We start from the raw sequence: 17,318 nt of genomic DNA on the forward strand, positions 1-17,318 counted from the left end.
GAAGCACCTGGTATTGGCCACTGTTGGAAGACCGGATACTGAACTAGATGGATCATTGGTCTGATCCAATATGGCCGTTCTTACTTTACTCATTACTCAAAATAGTGGTTGTACTCATGTGCAAAGCAAAAAGTAATTGGTTCTTAGTTTACTCTATCTGCAGGATTAAATATTTGTAAATAAACTATTTGTAAATAATTTAAAGGAGCATATGGGAAGATAGCACACTCAGTGCTATAAACCTTTTAAGAGTCTAACTGCTAAGAGCCACAAAACAGGATCTTCATTTAGAAACACTAATAAATATAAAGATTGACATTCAGCTTCTGCAACAAAGTGTTGGTAAAAAAATAGGTAATTAATGGCAAATCTGATCAAAACATTTTAAAGTAAACCATGCTTGACAAAACAGGTATTTCTTTAGGCCTGCATCTTGCAACAATTTGAACATATCCATGACACACGAGTACTCCTTCTGAAGCAAATACAGTACTCAGACATTTCACAGCTCACCTGCACAGGGAATGTTATAAGCATAGTTATACAGTAATAACTCCCCATGTGGTCACTCGATTCCTTATGTAGATTGTGCATATTCTTAATACATTACAGTATCAAGGGCCTTATTAAACAGGGTGACATATCTCAGGCTTCTAGGATGCAGCATGAAGCAATTTTCTTTATCCACTGCCTATTGATGCTCCTAAACCAAGGGTCACACTATCAGCACCTCAAAACACAGGCTAGAAAACCTGCATGCCACCCACCATCTCCCTTCACCAGCAAACACCCAAGGACTAAAATGTCACAACAGCAGCAATTGGAGCAATGTTATTTGCCCAGTCTCTCCACCACCATCACCCCGCCTTCTGCAGGTGCTCTCTTACACCTCAAAGAGAGCACACAGCACCCTCCACAACCCCTCCCGCCCCAAGACAAGGGAGAATGAGTTTCAAATTATTCTCTTGCCACCCCCACCATCCCCACTGTATGGCCCCAGGGGGCTTGTACACAGCTGCACCCCACTGCCTAGGCTGCCATGCTACCAGCAGTAACTATTTATACAGCCAAGCCAGAAAAGGGGATCCAGGCAGGATGGACACCCCCAATCCCAGCCCACGCACCCTGCCCTGACACTAGACGATTACAGCTAGAAAACAGCCTCAGTGAGTCCTAACAGCCCACTACAAGGCAACGCAAGTAGCCCTCATTGCGCATGCGCAAAATTTTCCAACGGCTTAAAGACGCCTTCACTGTGCAAACGCCCATGGCCCAGCTACTAGGACGCAGTAACGTGCGCGGAGTTGCAATCAGTGCCTCGCACTCCGGCCGGTTAAAGTGAGAAATCACTCAAGCGAACGTGAATACGCATGCGCAGTCAGTCCAGCAGCGCTCAACAACCTCAGAGCATGCGCAACTGTCAGCCCATACGAGAATACATCGGTCGTACGCATGCGTACTTCCTTCGCAACGCCGAATGGGGCTAGCCAGCGTCTGCCGCAGCAGAACCGAGCCGTAGTGCGCATGCGTGCCTGAGTTTGCTCTACGAGCACCAGCCCAAGCGGCCGCCCTCCCCCACATCCAGGCCCCCAGCCAAGGGGCATCTTCCCCAGCCCCAGCCAGGGCTGGCTGCCCTGCCTGCCCAGGCTGAGCGCTTCGGCGCTTCCCCTCCCTCCGTGGGGGCTCACACACATACCCCGCCCCCCGCGCACAGTGCCGGACTTACCGTGCTCTGTGGGGCGGGCGGAGTTGGTCCGGGGGGCTCCGGATTCAGCCGGTTTCGGCTGGGTCGGTCCCGGCGTCACACAATGAAATCAGCGCCTCCGATCATTAATTCTCATCATGATCGTGACGTCAGCGCAGACAGCGGCCAATGAAAGCCTAAGATCAGCGCCGGCCGGGACAGTCCTTGCCCCCGCCCCTCCCGCCAGGGGGAGCGCCTGGTTCAGGGAACAGCCCGCCTGAGGCGGGAGGGGAGGGGAGGCTAGTACAGGGAACAGCCGCGCTGCTGCGGGTGGTGGGGGGGGGTCTCCTGCCTCAGGAAACAGCCCCGCCCAGCTCCGGATCGGAGCGCGAGGCACAGCGAAGAGGCGGGGCACAGATGAACGGAAGGCAGCGGGAGCAGTCTGCCTCCTCCCCAGCCTACGGGGGCCGGGCTGCGCCCCTCGCCTCCTTGGGGGAACGCCCCTGTCCCGCAGCACCCCCAGCGGCCCCGCTGCGCAGCTGCCGGGGGACTCTTCCTACTGCCTGCCTGCCTGGGCCGCGGGCGCTTCCGCCGCGCAACCTGTGCGCAGCCGCGCTCATCACCGCGTGTGAGTGGCAGTTTGGCCGGCGCGCTGCTGCCGCCTTCGCCACGCGTGTGCGAGCCCGGCCGGCATTGCCCTCGACCCCTCCCCTCCCAGGGAGCAGCCCCGCTTCCGCCGCGTGGCGCTGTCATGGGTGGGGGAGGAATTAAGTGTTTCACGCGCAGAGGTTAGCCGGGGATGGACAGGACTGACAGCCTTGCAGAGTTCTCAGCCCTGCTTGGCTTGGGAGAGGAGCCTTGCACGGGGGCAGTGGTGGATATTCCTCCCCTGTTACTCGCCCCCCTCCGCGCCTTGGGGCAGTAAGTTCTCCTGAACAGTTGGGAGGGCTGGCTCAATCATGGAGTCTGAAATACCTGGGCTTTCCTAACGACTCCTTTGCCTTCTAGTAGGGGCAACTGACCCCTTCCTCCACCTGTGAGAGAGAAGTCTGGTATAACGTTTTGTGTGTATCTTTCAGATGAGACTCAACGTCAAAGCCCTGCCTGCTTTATGTGGGCATCAAAAGTCTTGTGGTACTTCTCATACAAGTGAAGTGTTTTGTCTCACTATTCTCAGCCACCCCACCGCTTAAGGTTTCCACTGTTGTTAAGGTGATGTTTCACCATCCCTGGGGTGGCTGTATTCCAGTGCTGTATTCATATAAACCCTGAACCTGCGAAGACCCACACTGATGCAGACCCTCACCTTCACCTGAAGACGCATTGAAATGACAGGAACACACTGCAGTCAATGAGACCACGCACAAGCATGAGGCATCTTACCAGCTCATCTGTTTGCAGGATTGGGGCTAGAGAAAAATCTTTAGAATCATTGAAGGTCATGTAAAATTATTATTTGCGGCTTATATCGCAGCAGCCAGAAGTCCCAATCAAGATTAGGAGCCTATTGTGCAAATTCAGACAGATACAGGCTCCCTGCCTCAAGAGCTTACATTCTAAGGCCTGGTCCACACTAACCCCCCACTTCGAACTAAGGTACGAAGTACCTTAGTTCAAACTTACCGCGGGTCCAGACGCGGCAGGCAGGCTCCCCCGTCGATGCCGCGTACTCCTCTCGCTGAGCTGGAGTACCGGCGTTGACGGCGAGCACTTCCGGGATCGATTTATCGCGTCTACACAAGACGCGGTAAATCGATCCCAGAAGATCGATTGCTTACGGCCAGACCAGGAAGTAAGTGTAGACCTGCCCTAAGACCCTGATCCTAAAAAGATTTATGCAGGGGCTTAACTTTATGCACATGATTAGTACCAATAACTTTAATTGGAGTACTTGGGCATAAAACTTTGCAGTAATGGGGCCAAAGAAAGCATGTCTTATATGTAGGGTCAGTGTCAGGTTTGCATATAGATTACAAATTTAGAGATCATACACATTCAGAATTTATTTTTAGTGCATGTTAGTGAAAGAAAGTTTTAAGTACTCAGATATGATGTATAAAACAATAATCATATAAAGAGAAAAATATTTCCAGACTTGTGGAAGCTGTAATAGACTAAATGTCTTATTGGAACACACACTGAAAAACCTTAAGATATATTTTAAAAACTGTCTTGCAATGTATTCAAAATAAGGGAGCCTCTGATAAAGGGACAAAGCTGCATCTCAGAGTGGGTTCAATTCTGTACTTGTTATGCAGGCAAAACTCATTTAATTTAATGGAAGTTTTGCCTCCGAGGGCTGCAGGACTGAGTTCATATTGATTTTTCTGTGGGGTCTCAAATGAACAACTATTATATAGCTCCTAAAATAACTCTAATTTTAATGAACCTTTCAACATCTAGCAAAATTTTAAAAGGGGTGAATCCATACAGAATTCTTTTATATGGAATGGAGAGTCTATATGATTTTTTTTGTTTGTTTTTTGAATGTATGATTGAGTCCCTTTAGCTAATAAAATATTTTGCTGTTTTAATGTACATTTCTAGAAGATGTAATAGCCCATACATCAGTATGCAACATTTCCGATGGCCCAAACTGGGACCTAGGATGACAATCATCTCTATATATACCCCTTTCTTAGGGTTAAATGGAGTTTTCTGCTTGTGTAAGCAGAGGGAACTGTTATCCAGTAGATAGCTTTTCTCCCACAGGAGAGAGAGATTTGTAGATTTTATTTTGTGAAAAGCTGGAAGGTTTTTCAGTTGCTGTAAGATTGTTCTGTGCTTCAACATTTCAGAGACCTTTACACAAAATCAATCATTTTAAACCTGTTAAACACAGATGCAAAAAATACTGACAATATACTTAAATATAACTTTTATAAATATAATCACGTTTGAGACAGTTGAGAGAGACAAAATTTCATTTTAATGAGATTATAAAACATAAAAATATAAAAAATAAAAATCATATAAAAGGCAGTACAAGGCTATGTGTAAAGTAAGCATTTTTATGTGTGGGAAATTCAAATTATTTTCTGCTAGTTTTTCTATTGTGAGGATAATGAGAATATTTCCTACTGTGATATAATAAGATAATATGCCATCTGCTGGCAAACCATGTAATATCTTAGCTGCATAAATTTAAACACTGATTTTGAGATTTTGCAACTATATTTTCATGCTACCTGAAGTTTTTCGAAGAATAATTTTACTGTTTCTAATCATAAGTTTTTGGCATATGTATGCCAAAGTGTCCAGTACACTTGCTTGAGCACAAAATATCTTTCTAGAGGTATTAAAATACGTCTCTTTCAATTTTTCAGCAAAAACAAGCACTCCCCTACAAGTTAAGCTTCTGTAAAAAGCTCCATCATATCTTCCTTCAAATCCTTCCTCCAGACACCCCTCTTCTGCCACACCTATAGGGAATTAGCCAATTAATAAAGCCTAGTTGAGCAGATGGGAATAGCTGAATTCACTTTATTTTATGTATTTATAATTTCAAGAGCCAGATTCTCCAGTCCCCCAGTATCATTCTGTGCTACATACACTTATACAGCATAAAGAGAACCTAAAGCACCTGGAGATTCCCTTTGGGTGCATTACTGCTGGGATAAAACTGGTGATGGTTCTGCTGCCTCCTACACCAGAACCATCTCCCAGTATAAGGGAACAGGGCAGGCATAGTAGGAGAGGAAATGAGAGGGGGCATGATAAGCAAAAGCTCCACTATGGCTAATTCTCCTCTGGCTTAAGGTACCTGAAGAACCTCATGGCATCTGCAGCTGAGAATCAGAGAGCTGGGAATGGTTCCCTGAAAGCCTTCCTTCTCCATTGAGACCAGGCAGAGAATCAAGCCCCAAATGTATATAATTGTATATGTTTGATAATCTCCTCCCCCACTTTTTGTATGTCACTTGTTTTCTTAGGTCCAAATCCTGTACTACTCTGGGCTGACAATCGATGCAGCAGGGATCAATTTAGCGGGTGTAGTGAACACCCACTAAATTGATGGCAGAGCACTCTCCCGGTACTCCAGCTCTCCAAGAAGAGTAAGGGAAGTCGACCAGAGAGCGTCTATTTATACGTCTATTCACGTAGCTGGAGTAGCATAACTTAGGTCAATTTACCTCTGTAGTGAAGACAAGCCTTAAGTGTAGACTTTGCGGCAAAAGATTCTGATCCTGCAAACAATTATTTATGTACTTAATTTTACATGTCCCCTTTGGGAGAAAAATTAAAATTAAGGACATCTGTGTTTGCAGGTGGAGGGTCTAGATTACAAATGCTTTGAGGCAGGGACCATGTCTTTGTATGTGGTGATAGTGTCAAACACAAAAGGACCCCAATTTGATTGGGGCTCTTGGTACTATGCAGTATAATTATTAAATCATAATAATATTCCCCTTTCTTTCTAGAGGTTTGGATCTGAGTTGTAGAAATTCACTACACGTTTGGCATACCAATCTATGTCCAAAGTTTGAAGTCTTTTCATTCAAAAGTCGTTTGCTTAGTCTTTGTTGTGAGAAGGACATCTTCTATTATTTTAAAATCTCTATAAGATGTTTGACAATATACATTTAATTCACTCCTCCTTTAATAGTTAAAATATTTGTTTGAATATCTTTTGCAAAAGCACAATAGCACCTCTTCCCCTCCTCGCCTTCTCTTAATGTGTAGTGAGAACACTTTTCATGTCATTTTCACAAACTGTGGTCAAGTGTTATACCTGGATCTTGACCCTATGCTAGCCAAAGGAACTACCTGATTGCTGAAGAAAGGGAGGTACTAGCTAGGAAAAGGACACCAAGATGCTTCCATATTCTTCAGCTACCACAATTCTATTAAGGAAACATTTACCCCTTTAAATATAATGGAAGGCTGGAGTTCAGATCTATGCCCCCTCCAATTTAATGTACTCTGGATAGAATAAGGTACTGCTGCCTTTTCTTTTCCTGACAATTTGATAATCACTCCCAAATTCTACTGGCCCTAGAAAATCTTGACTTGGTTGGCAGGATGGCACACAAGCATATGTTATTCAGCTATCTGAATGGAAAGAGGATATAGTTAGAGAAAACATCCAGTAGGGGGACAATATAATTATTCACTTCTGTAGTGCTTTCCATCTGAGGATATCAAAGTGGTTTACAAATTTTAATTAAGACTTATAACAAGCTTGTCACCTTATTTATTGTCTATACATTTTGTATGTAATAATCCTTAATCTTTTATTATGCTGCTGCTTTCCCTTTATATATTCCCCTTCCTTCTCCAATGAGCTTTTAACACTTGCTATGAAAAAATAAATAAAACAGCCCCCATAAAAACCTCTACACTTGAGGACATCACAGAAAACTTTGTTTGGGAATTCCTTGTAGTGCTGAGCCAGAGAGCCAAGAATCCAAATTTTGACACATTTTGTCTCTTATTACCTGAGGACAGGGGAACCACAATGGTTTTAAAATGTATCATATTGTATAAACATCTGTGATGTTCCCCTCTGGTGTTGTCTGGATCAGTGATCTGCTAGGTGACTCCAATCCTTGACTCTGGGAGCCAGCCATACCCTGCTCTGCTGTGAGAACCCCCACTCCTGGGCTGTTCACACGCAGCCTCTGGCATGTAAGCTGCTCCCAGCTACTTGCAAGTGAATGACACTAGCCAATATTTCTGGTCCCAGACGCAACCCTAGAAACCTCCATCTTGCAGTGTCCAGTTATGCCCGCTGGATGCTGCAAGGTTATATGAGTTTGTCAATTTAACAAAGAAATTGATATGTAGCAGGCTTGTTATTCCAAGGGGAGCCTCTGACACACTGAAAACCAAACGCACTGCTTCAGGTAGAATAAACAAACAGATTTATTAGCTATAAAGATAGATTTTAAGTGATTATAAGTCAAAGCACAACAAGTCAGATTTGGTCAAATGAAATAAAAGCAAAATGCATTCTAAGCTAATCTTAACACTTTCAATGTCCTTAAAAACTTAGATGCTTCTCACCACGGGCTGGCTGGTTACTTTTCAGTCAGGTTCTCCCCTTTGATCAGTGTTTCAGTCACTTGGTGGTGGTGGTGGTTTCTGTAGATGTAGGTGGAAGAGAGAGCATGGCAAAATGTATCTCCCTTTTATCATGTCCTTTCTTTCCTCTTGGCTTTGCCCCCCCCCCTTCAGAGTCAGGTGAGCATTACCTCATCGCAGTCCCAAACTGATCAAAGGAAGGGGGTGACTCCCTCGAGGGTCTAACAGATTCTTTTGTTGCTGCCTAAGCCAGGGTCCATTGTTCCTGTGAGGCTGGGCTGGGTTTGTCCCATCCATGCCCTGACGAGGTGTGAACTGCCTCTCTGTTCTTGGAGAGTTTTTGCATGGGCTTGCTTTAAGCCATGAGGATACATTTTCAGCCTCATAACTATATACATGAAATTATAACCTATAACCTTACTATAACATTACTGTAAGAATTACTATAATATCACTATAACAACCATGCTCAGTGCATTATGAGCCTTTCGAAGACACCCAACATGACAAACTTGTATTGGATACCACACAAGCATTTTATAAAGATGAACATGGTAGGGTGTTCCCCCGAGGTACAGAGCATCACATCATCACCGTGGTTTTCTGCTTTGGAATGATACAATATCTCTTAAATTCCCTGAAGAAGAAGAAGAAGATACAATGTTCTTTGATAAAATACTCTTCCTTAATACAGAATGAAACATGTCAAAGGTCCTTTCCTGTTCTGGACTGAGAATAGGTTCACAGCTGCTATTTCTATACTTCGTATCAAACAACCAGAAATATATTTAATCTAATATGCACACTTGTGGCCACATAAAAAAACTATACTTCACAGTAGTAGAAGTTTGCCGAGGTATACAAGTTCATGATGGAGCTGAAGCTTAAGAGGTCTGTATTCAATAAGTGGAATAGAAAAGTGTAAAGGGGAGGAAAGGCAAAGAAGAAAAAAGGATCAGTGAATTTTTAAAATTAACTAATTGTGGTAATTTTTTTCTTTCACTATAGACAGTCCCTGGGCTTTGTTTTACAGTGTAAAAAAGCAAATTGAGAAGCATAGACTCTGGGGGAGGGAAGGCAGGAGAAGGGGAATTAAGAGTAAAAGCTACCTATCACGAAAGCCTTGAGACATCCTTGAAGCTAGCAGCTATAGATCATGATTTTTGTTTTGAACTTCAACTTGATGCTTTGGACAAAAATGCATATGTAAATACACCTCTACCTCGATATAATGCTGTCCTCGGGAGCCAAAAAATCTTACTGCATTATAGGCGAAACCGCGTTATATTGAACTTGCTTTGATCCACCAGAGTGCGCAGCCCCACCCCTCGGAGCACTGCTTCACTGCGTTATATCCGAATTCGTGTTATATAGGGTAGCATTATATCAAGGTAGCAGTGTATATACAGTGCGCTTGGTTGCTTAAGACAGGAGCTGAGTGACTTACTCCAAAGGACCGTTTATGCTATTTACTCACATCCCTGGTACTGCCTCTCATGGGAACATAAGCCCTCTGTGACTAACTGTATTAATTATTGTGACACAGACATGCTCTGGCAGGTATATTACGTCTGTGTCTGACCATTTTCTTGATATTACACTGAAGGGGGTAATACCGTGTGTTCTCTGCTGAGAGCTAAGAACTAGCTGGTTGTCACACTTACTGCGAGATGTTTGTATGTGAAACAATTTTAGTTACATAATATGTATGATATTATTTTCCAAAACTGGAAGTGAAACTTACCACCTGAGGCAGAGGAGTCCCAGAGTTAACCCAGTCAGCACTGAGAAGGAGGGATGTCCTTTGCTTGCTGTTTGGACCAGGTGGAGACTTGAGCATTTACAAAAACACACCCCAGGAGAGCTCTCTGAAGAGGAGCCCCCCACCTTGGCTAAAAGACAATGCCAATGTATAAGAGCAGAAGCAATGGGCCAAGTTGTGATCCTTTATAGGTGGAGATTCTCTGCCAGTGAGGGTAGCTCATGAAAGAGGGATCCCAGCTCTCTGGGCTGGACAAGTGCTGCAAGGACTAACCTTTGGGTGAGAAATACCTTATTAGACTAGGAAGTAACTTGTTTATAAGTATAGGCTATAGATTGTCTTACATTTTTGTTTTACTTGCAACCTTATGTTTCAAAACCCTTATATTTGCCTTAATTTGAATCTCTAACTCAAGCTTTGTTAAATAATCTTCAGTTTGGTTTTACTATAGGCACATCTAAATGCCTTATGCTAAGGAGAGTGCTGAACAGGCATGCACCAGGGAACAGGCATGTACTGCTTCCACAGAGGCTGCAGATCAGTACATTGCAGGTGTCCAGAAGAAGGATGTATGCATTGCTAACCTGCATAGGGAAAGAGTGGGGGTTGTGGATCTCAGAGCTGCATACCTGAATTTCTAGTTGTCAGAGGCTGGAGCACAGGTAGGACTCCCTCCTGCTGTAAGCAGGTGGTAGTGATTGCCCTTGGCACCTCAGATAACCCCAGAATATGTCTCACTTATTACATGAGATGAGGTGAAATATCTGTTCTTCTACTCCATCCAAACCATACACTTGCCAATTTATTATAGCACAGCTAGGTGAGAAGTTAGAAAAAGGAAGGGTTGTCCAGTGATTAATGGCACTAGTCTAGGAAGTGGGTTCAGTTCCCTGTTCTGCCATAGACTTCCTGTGTAATCTTGGGCAAGTCATTTAGCCCCTCGTTGCCTCAGTTTGCCATATGTAAAATGGGGATAATAGCCCTTCCCTTCCTCACAGAGGTGTTAGGAGGATAAATACATAAAAGATTGAGATGCTCAGGTACTGTTTCTACCTACTTGTGTCTCAGACATAAATAGATACAGTAGCGATTCGGAAGATACGTATTAGGTCACTGAGCCCATTGCCTTGTAAGGGTACGGTCCTTAAAGAGAGAATTTTAAAGCAATGGCAAAAAACTACATCTCTTTTTCCAAATGTTGGCACTTGCCCACCTGTTCTCAAAGTAATTAGTTGTGCTGGGCTTCTGCTAGATGCCTCTTTTCTCTGAACTTTCAGATAGCCCAAGTATCAAGAAAATTCCCTTTTCATCTCTGTTTGGCCAAGATAGTATGCCAATTCTTTCTAGATGGAGGCCTAGCGACCATCATCAATGCCTTTGTTATCTTAAAGTGATGCCCACTCCAACTTACTCTATCTGGGACTAACTTTGATGCACTTAAAAGCTTCAGGTAGTGTAGAATGTAGCTGTCTGCCTTTCAGATAGGACAGATCAAAAGGATCATGTTGCTTCTTTGCTCTATATTCTACACTGCCTGCCAATTCACTTCTGGATGAAATTCAAGTAACTTTCTACTGTCTGTAAGCCTTAACGGGCTTAGGGTCCCAGTTACTTCACAGATGAGCTCTTTTCCGGAATGCCACCATGACAAGGGTACTCAGAAAGAATTGTTTTAGCTGACTATTCTAAGTAAGGTTGAAACACATAGCAGGCAACATTGGATACATTTGCCTCCGGAGCTTGACCTCTCTGAAAAAACGTGATGCTGAACCTGGATATATTTACAGTAAAAGGCTAAACACATCACCTCGTTCAGAGTTTTGCACCTCAAATGCCTATATGGGTCTTTGAATCTCCAGGCACTTATTGTTCAAGTTGCCATTTGCCATCTATAGTGATTGCTGGGGAGCTGGACCAGCTACTGTGGAAGTTTAGGAAGTTATATTAAAGATCTTTATGGAACCACTTTAGTATTGTGAAATGCACCCATATCACGATACTGGGCATCCTTGAACTTAAAAATAAAATAAAATAGACTCATAGACTCATAGACTTTAAGGTCAGAAGGGACCAATATGGTCATCTAGTCTGACCTCCCGCATGATGCAGGCCACAAAAGCTGACCCACCCACACAGAATCTACCAGCCTGCGACCCCTGCCCTATGCTGCGGAGGAAGGCGAAAAACCTCCAGGGCCTCTGCCAATCTACCCTGGAGGAAAATTCCCCGAGCATACAGGCAAGATTCAACAGCCGGACCCTCATTTTAGCAGCGATGGCACGTTGATGCCTAATTGACTAAAATCACGTTATCCCATCAAATCATTCCCTCCATAAACTTATCAAGCCTAATCTTGAAGCCAGAGAGGTCTTTCGCCCCCACCGTTTCCCTCGGAAGGCTGTTCCAAAATTTCACCCCTCTGACGGTTAGAAACCTTCGTCTAATTTCAAGCCTAAACTTCCCCACGGCCAGTTTATATCCATTCGTTCTCGTGTCCACATTAGTACTGAGCTGAAATAATTCCTCTCCCTCCTTGGTATTAATCCCTTTGATATATTTAAAGAGAGCAATCATATCCCCCCTCAGCCTTCTTTTGGTTAGGCTAAACAAACCGAGCTCCTCGAGTCTCCTTTTATAGGAAAGGTTTTCCATTCCTCGGATCATCCTAGTGGCCCTTCTCTGTACCCGTTCCAGTTTGAGTTCATCCTTTTTAAACATAGGAGACCAGAACTGCACACAGTACTCCAAATGAGGTCTCACCAGCGCCTTGTATAACGGAAGCAGCACCTCCCTGTCCCTACTAGAAATACCTCGCCTAACGCATCCCAAGATCGCATTAGCTTTTTTCACAGCCACGTCACATTGCCGACTCATTGTCATCCTGAGATCAACCAGGACTCCGAGGTCCTTTTCCTCCTCCGTCACTTCCAACCTATGCGTCCCCAGGTTATAACTAAAATTCTTGTTAGTCATCCCTAAATGCATCACCTTACACTTCTCACTATTAAATCTCATCCTATTACTATTACTCCAATTTACAAGGTCATCCAAGTCTCCCTGCAGAATATCCCGATCCTTCTCCGAATTGGCAATACCTCCCAACTTTGTGTCATCCGCAAACTTTATCAGCCCACTCCTACATTCGGTTCCGAGGTCAGTAATGAATAGATTAAATAAAATCGGGCCCAAAACTGAACCTTGAGGAACCCCACTGGTGACCTCCCTCCAACCTGACAGTTCACCTTTCAGTACCACCCGCTGCAGTCTCCCCTTTAACCAGTTCTTTATCCACCTCTGGATTTTCATATCGATCCCCATCTTTTCTAATTTAACCAATAATTCCTCATGCGGCACAGTATCAAACGCTTTACTAAAATCGAGGTATATTAGATCCACCGCATTTCCTTTATCTAGAAGGTCTGTTACTTTCTCAAAGAAGGAGATCAGGTTGGTTTGGCACGATCTGCCTTTCGTAAACCCATGTTGTAATTTGTCCCAATTGCCATTCACCTCAAGGTCCTCAACTACTTTCTCCTTCAAAAATTTTTCCAAGACCTTGCATACTACAGAAGTTAAACTAACAGGCCTGTAGTTACCCGGGTCACTTTTTTTCCCCTTCTTGAAAATAGGAACCACATTAGCTATTTTCCAGTCCAACGGTACCACCCCTGAGTTTACAGATTCATTAAAAATTATCGCTAAGGGGCTTGCAATTTCTCGTGCCAGCTCCTTCAATATTCTAGGATGAAGATCATCCGGTCCGCCCGATTTAGTCCCATTTAGCTGGTCAAGTTTGGCTTCCACCTCTGATACTGTAATGTCAATCGCCCCTCCTCTATTCCCCTCTGTCCCGCTCCCTCTATTCCTAAGCCCTTCATTAGCCTTATTAAAGACCGACGCAAAATATTCATTTAGATATCGTGCCATGCCTAGATTATCCTTAATCTCCACTCCATCTACATTCTTCAGCGGTCCCACTTCCTCTTTCTGTGTTTTCTTCCTATTTATATGGCTATAAAATCTCTTACTATTGGATTTAATTCCCCTCGCGAGGTCCAACTCTACCCGGCTTTTGGCCTTTCTCACCGCATCCCTACATGCTCTGACCTCAATAAGGTAGGTTTCCTTGCTGATCTCTCCCCTCTTCCATTCTTTGTACGCTTTCTGTTTTTTCTTAATCGCCCCTTTGAGATGCCCGCTCATCCAGCTGGGTCTAATTCTCCTGCCTACTAACAGTTTGCCCTTTCTCGGGATACAGGCCTCGGACAGCTCGTGCAACTTGAGCTTGAAATAATCCCAGGCGTCATCTGCCTTTAGATCCCTAAGTATGTTAGCCCAATCCACTTCCCTAAGTAGTTGCCTTAATTTATTAAAGTTGGCCTTTTTGAAATCGTAAACCTTAGTCACAGTTTTATTTGTGTTAATCCTTCCATTTAGTTTAAACCGAATTAGCTCATGGTCACTCGAGCCAAGGTTGTCCCCTACAACCATTTCCTCAACGAGGTCCTCACTACTCACCAGCACCAAATCTAAAATGGCATCCCCCCTCGTCGGTTCAGCTACTACTTGATGAAGGAATTCATCTGCTAGCACGTCTAGGAACATCTGAGCCCTATTATTGTTACTAGCATTTGTTCCCCAATCTATGTCCGGGAAGTTAAAGTCCCCCATGATTACACAGCTCTTATTAGTTTTTACTTCCTTAAAAACATTAAATAGTTCTCTGTCCGCATCCATGCTAGATCCTGGCGGTCTATAGCACACCCCAAGCACTATCTCAGGGGAGGCTCTAGTAGTTCTTTTTCCCAGTGTAATTATTGCCCATACAGACTCCGTCTTATCCATTCCATCACTTATTATTTCTTTACATTTCAGCTCATTATTGACATACAATGCCACACCCCCACCTTTACCTTTTTTCCGGTCATTCCTAAACAGCACATACCCTTCCATACCTGTACTCCAGTCATGACTACTGTTCCACCAAGTTTCGGTTATTCCTATGATATCCGGTTTTATTTCTTGGACCAGGAGCTCCAATTCCTCCATTTTGTTACCTAGGCTTCTCGCATTCGTGTATAAACATCTAACTGTATGCTGTCTATCCTTTCTCCCATTAGATATGCAATTTGGTACGCACCCCGTACTGTCCATCCGCCCCCTCTTTCTCATGTCCAATTCCCTACCCCTACCTATATCTGTGCTTATCTCTTCGCCCTCTTTTTCAGTGTTGGAATCTGGCGTGGAGATTAACTGGACATCTCCCAACCGTCTAAATAATAATCATAATATAATAACCGTTATTTATTATAAATAAATAAATAATATCACGTATCAGTGTAATGCCCAACTTTGATCTTTTTGTAGAGTTTAAGGACAGAAGGAGCCATTAGACCATCTAATATGACCTCCTATACAAAATACCCCTATACTAAGCCCAAAGACTTTAGACTAAAGCATTTCAGTCCTCAAGGAACTAAACTATGTGTCACAAGTAGAAAACAGGAGACACCAAGCTGCCATGGCAGGGAGTTGATTAGATGAGGTATGCTCAGAGGATCCCAGCAGATGAACCATATCCCAAGCTACAAAGAAAGGCCAAAAAAAAAAAAAAAAAAAACCAAACCCCACACAAAAAAAACAAGGGTCCCTGCCAATTTGTCCTGGAGAAAATTCTGTCTCAACCCCAAATCCAGTAATCAGTATGAGCATTAAAGCAAGACACACCAACCAGGTATCTAGAAAGAAGATTCTCTGTAGCACCTTAGCAAACTGTTCCACCTGGTCTGGTGTCACATCTCTAGTTGTGGCCAATCACTTATGCTTCAGAGGAAAGTTAAAAAAAATCCAAGAACACATCTAGTCAATTGTGCATCAGGGGGGAAAAATTCCTTCCTGACCCCTGTAGGTAACCTGCTCAAGCCCTGAAGCATAAAGATTTAATTATTCTCATGATCTTAAACGAATAGCTGCAAATGTTATGAGCATGTTGAGGGTAATGCAGACAACTACAATATTTTCCAAATATTCTAATTACAAAAATCCCAGCTATTATAAAATATTACTTAATAACAATAATACTTCATACTTATGTAGCTACTTGGATATAAGAACACAATTTGTCCCAATATTCCCCTGTCCCCAGAATCTTTTGCCTAGTGTAAAACAACCCTTCATCAATTATTCTTATCCCACCTGACTTATACTGTCCTTTCAGATTTACCCTTGCCCTCTAAAATTTGTAAGATAAGTACATGCAAAGGTCAAAATAACATTACTAGAAGGTTTTAAAATCCAGTTTCTTATTCAAGGGTGCAGTTTTCAATAAGCTCATAAGCATTTGTTATTTTGACCTTTGCATATAATTTTGCAAAAGTATTGGGGAGTGACTCTGGGCAAACAGAACAGCTGTTAGGCAGTTGTGACTCAGGGACCCTTGGTGACAACTGGCAGAGGGCACATGGGTGTATAGGGTTTTACAGGGGTCCCCAAGGTTGGATATCTGCATAACAGTTCACCAAAGGGTGGCATGTGAATTCTCTAGCAGGAGCCAGTTGCCCACTGATTATCATAATCATTTGCAAAATGTACGTACAGATAACATTAAGGAGTTATGTATGTATACTGAATGTTGTGTTCTTAAGGTGTTGGTGTTAAGGCAGGTCACCAAGAAGTGACATGCCTTGGAAATGTTCCTTTCAGGGAGGAGGTAACCACCTAATCCCTTGCTTGGCCATTTGTGTATTGTATGCCTATTTGCATATTGAGCCAAGTGAGAATTGACAGGTTGCAAAATCTACAAGAGAGGAAATCTACAGGAAGAAACAAACAGCAGGGGGTGTCCTGTTTATGAGCAAAGATAAAGAATTGATCTGGTATATCTTGCAGAGTAATGAGACAAACTGAATCCTTCATCTAGGAGGCAAACCGACAGCATCCATGTCTCATGAAAGAAGGATCACAGCCCATCTAGCTGTAAAGCACTGCAAGCATTTTGGGTGAGCAATACTTTATTAGACATGAGAGTAGCTTGTTACGTAAGTCAAGACTCTAGAATGAACGTTATAATTTGATTTTCTATATAATCATTTGTTTCCAATACTTCCACTTGCTACTACTTGAACCTCTATGCTTTGTTAAACAAACATATTTGTTTTCACTATAAACAAATCAGGGTGCTGTGAGTTAAGCGGAGCAGTGATCTGAGGTGTACTGCTTCTTTGGAAGCAGTGGATTTGTGAAAACTGAGAGTGTGCAGTTGAACTAGGGGTTAAATGTTCCAGGGAGATGCTCAGGAGGCTCAAGAGTTGGAGTGTGCCTATTGCTAACCTATAGAGTAACAGCAATCCTATGAGGCCTAGAAGGGAGTACTTGTATTGCCTGAGGCTGATGGAGTTGGGGAGCTGACCCACAGCAGGAACAGACAAGGCTTCCTCACGCTAAGGGCAGGTGGTAATCAGGTGGTAAAGGGCAGGTGGTAATGTCCCAGCATTCAATAATGTCTCTGAAATAGCTTTGGATATTAAAATATGTTTTACTGAGACAGGAAGTATTAGCCAGGATATGGGGTTTATTCCCTGTTTTCTTAGTGAAGCATTCAATCCAATATTTAGATCCAAATGTCTAGCTCCCTAAAGTTTGGGACAAGTTTTAGACACTGAGTTTTGGCTTTTCCCCATATAAAGACCAGAGACATTTGCAAAATGTGGATCTAACTCTCTGTTTGGTTTTCAAACATCTCAAAAATATAGGGGGGTATGGATCCAGGGGCTTACTTCAGGGGCTCCTCCATTATACGGGTCACCAAGGGATCTTTAACTTCCACCTAGACAGCTATCAGAGGTAGAC

General features: G+C 43.4%; 1 protein-coding gene across 1 annotated transcript in view; it reads right to left on the minus strand.

Moving 5' to 3' along the window:
* HDX (highly divergent homeobox) overlaps positions 1 to 1,781 on the minus strand; it is a 97,319-nt gene extending 95,538 nt beyond the window's left edge. The window contains exon 1 of the mRNA XM_065411143.1: positions 1,727 to 1,781. The gene's annotated coding sequence lies outside the window, so the exon portion shown is untranslated. The remainder of the gene's footprint in view (positions 1 to 1,726) is intronic.
* Positions 1,782 to 17,318: the final 15,537 nt, after the last annotated feature.

This window comes from Emys orbicularis, chromosome 9, assembly GCF_028017835.1.
Source record: "Emys orbicularis isolate rEmyOrb1 chromosome 9, rEmyOrb1.hap1, whole genome shotgun sequence".
Classification (NCBI taxonomy): Eukaryota; Metazoa; Chordata; order Testudines; family Emydidae; genus Emys; species Emys orbicularis.